The sequence below is a fragment of the Bidens hawaiensis genome, unplaced genomic scaffold (genome assembly GCF_021521415.1).
Source record: "Bidens hawaiensis isolate Kalapana, Puna unplaced genomic scaffold, B.hawaiensis_p1.1 tig00101745_1, whole genome shotgun sequence".
NCBI lineage: Eukaryota > Viridiplantae > Streptophyta > Magnoliopsida > Asterales > Asteraceae > Bidens > Bidens hawaiensis.
Window position 1 is genome coordinate 5,651 of NW_027504715.1, and position 3,318 is coordinate 8,968.

Below are 3,318 nucleotides of genomic sequence, written 5' to 3' on the forward strand. Positions count from 1 at the left end.
ATTGTGTAGTGTATTAGGATGACGATTGTCATTTGCGGTTTTTTGTTTGGGGGGGGGGGGACCTTGAATGAAATACTGGTATATTTTGACAACTAAACCTTTTTTATTTAATAAATATGTGTATGTTATGGTATATTGGTATGGAATTCAAGAAATGTATTGTACCCTCATAGTATGTATGTATGTATGTGTATGTATGTGAGGATGGCAATGGGTTGGTTTGGGTCGGGTATAGGTAATCCCAAACTCATATCCGATTCTAAAACCTTGTTCCAAACCAAACCTGTTTGGCGGGTATATATATATATAGGGTTTTAGCTAAATAATACTAATTGAGTACATAAAAAATGGTTATTTGTGTATATTAACATAATATTAACTTCGTCTGACTTTCTTTTTGTGTAGAAAAATTAAGAGCACAAGATAATAAATGAACTCAAAAGACAAGAAAATTAGTCAAGTAAATATATCGTTTAAAAATTAAAATTAATTATAAAACCAAACAAGTCTTAATCAATAATTATTAAAAGACAACTATAAAAAGATTAATATAAAGCAAATGGCTTTTAAGAAAACAATAAACATTATTCGGATTAATCAGGTCGTAGTAAATGCATAGACAATAATATAACACGCCATCGATGGAGGAAGCTTTGATTGGTACATTTACATACACAATATTAACTTTATATATTTACTGACTTTTATTATATTTCACACACAAATATAAATAAACTTGTCACTCGGCCCACAACCTGCTTGATGCAAATGGTCCATAATCATATTCCAGCTACACATTCTGGTGGTGTGACTGGGTAACGACTTTTATCAGTGCAATAATCATAGACCATATGATTCATGCGAACCCATCGGTAACGACGAGCTGCAACGGGGTCGAGTTGTTGGTAGCTCGAACCCTCCCACCAGTTGGAAGGGTTTGATGCACAAGATGCCGGTCCAGGGACCGGGCAACCCTCAATGTCAAAGTCCTTGTAATATGCATAAAATGGTGCTTGCTCCGGTCGATTTTTTCTAGACCGCCTCGTGTTGCCCAATCATCCGCTTCCCATAGTGTTGAGTAAACTCCCATTGGTTGGAATTTGGGGAATGGAATTCCTTTTGCTTCATTGTTCTTGTATACCCTTATGGGGACTTCATCCACAGAAAATCTGTGCCAAAACGCGCATGGTGATTGAATACAGGTCAAAACAGGCCGGCAAAGTAATTAATGTTGAAAGGTAGAGCTCTTAATTAGACGGATTTTGTTACACTTCAATTTATATAGTATGTTAATGACATGAAGTTTTGATAAAACAAATTTAACTTGACAACTATTATAATTGGCAATTTACTTACACAACATGGTGATGGTTCCACAAGATAGAGTAAGTGTGGTAGTCAGCAGCTGGGTCGAACCAAAGATTAACCCTTTGTTCGCGATCGCCTTTTCCATGAGCATATACGTTGGTTTGGACTGAGTAAGGTTGTCCACTTCGGTTTCCCAAGAACTCAAAATCAAGCTCATCACGAACTTGATCCGTATCCGAATTCATCTACCAAAAAAATAATAAAACTAATGATCAATATATACTTATATAGAGATATAAAATTATATAAATAGTTGTTTTTGTTTTTCTTTATAAAACACAGTCATGTACGTAGAAAGCAGTGACAGTGCCCGCGGAGTCCCCTGGAATAAGTTTAATCTTCATGCTCACACGTCCAAATAAATATTGGCTTTTTGAAGCGAACCCACATCCTGTATCATAAGAATACATCGATGACATCGGTTTACAAGTTAACTTATAAGAACGTAAATTTTAAATAACAGATATATATAAGCTAGTTGAACGACTATACACCTGAGTTTTGGTCCAGAACAAGCTGAATGGCCCGACCGCCGTCAAGTTGTCTGATGTGAGAATCAGACCATGTAATACGAAAATCTTGTAGGAATGTAGCGGGTATAGCGTCGACAACCAGCAGTGACATGGCCACTATGAGGACAATAGAAAGAACACTTTTATTAAAACACATTGTGAACAAGTGTATCATTTGACCATGCACTAACGAAATATTTGTCTTGTGTGTGTTTTTATGTGATGATGTGTGTATGTTTGGATAATATATGTGGGTATATATAGTTTTAGATTTAGAGAGTGTAGGGCTGTTAATAGTATTGAAAGTTAGGTTCGCTTTCCATACAGCACACTTTCTGCTGCCAATCGGGTGAAACTTCACTCTGATTGGATATATATGGACATAATTCAAACAAGCTTCTTCCTATCAAAAGAGTATTTAATGCAATTTATAGTTTAAATTACCGTAAATACACAGTTGTATATATCCATATATATTTATTTATTTTTAACAATTAACAAAAAGATAATTGCAGATGTACTGCGTGTTAGCCTATTAGGTGTTCAAATGGTAAAAGATTACCACTAGCCAGCCCAATCCGGTCGTAAAGAGTCTTAAGCACCTTCAAGATATATCCGGTTCCAGAGATAACTCACTCACTCACTAGTAATATTTATTATTATTGAAAAATAAGTACTACCCAGTAAGCATAAAAGCTGGAAAATTTAGAATATAGTAGGAATAGTAATAATCGAAAGTAAACAAATGCATCAAATACTATCCGACTATTTGGAAGTATATGTATTCATATTTATGGATATGCATGACGAGATCAAAATGCTAAGTTATTTATGGATTAAAGTAGGAAAAAACGTTTGGATTTAGATTGAGATGGATATAATTTATCGTTTGTGTACAATGTTTTGTTTTATTTGCCTATCCCTCGGTAGGAGAGGTATGTTTAGTTGCTAATGAAGAGGTAGGTCCCAGCAGAGCCCAGTTGGACCCGCAAGACTCACCTTAAACAGAGACGTCTGCGCAGAAACCAACTGGATCCGCAGGACCAACCATGCTCAGAGACGTGACGTCCTTACGCGCAGTACGCAAGCTGGTCCCGCAGGAAATGCCTCCCAATGGTGAAGGACTCCGCCTGTCCCCGCAGCCTCGGATACAAGCCATTAGGGAAGGCCACCCGCGCAGCAAGGCTACACGCACAAGGCACTTAGCTCTCAATCGTTCAGTGTCACCTGAAGGAATGAGCGAAGCCGGGAACAATCCCGCACAAGGGCGGGAGGGGGAATACTCCCGCCCAAATAAGCCAGTCCGTACGATACAAGAAGATCTTCTGTACTGTACCTGACGAGGTATGGGAAAAAGATCTGACTAAAGATACGACAGCTTATTGACAACAGTATGGCGAGCAGCATGCTCCTGCACTGTATGTCACTATTAGCCGCT

The 3,318-nt window shown here is 37.7% G+C and overlaps 1 pseudogene across 1 annotated transcript; it reads right to left on the reverse strand.

Moving 5' to 3' along the window:
• Positions 1-593: 593 nt before the first annotated feature.
• Positions 594-2,103, reverse strand: LOC143608162 (putative xyloglucan endotransglucosylase/hydrolase protein 7; annotated as a pseudogene). The gene is made up of 4 exons (XR_013149153.1): positions 1,863-2,103; positions 1,659-1,759; positions 1,357-1,553; positions 594-1,169 (listed from the first exon to the last, which is right to left on the reverse strand). The product of XR_013149153.1 is annotated as a putative xyloglucan endotransglucosylase/hydrolase protein 7 (transcript).
• Positions 2,104-3,318: the final 1,215 nt, after the last annotated feature.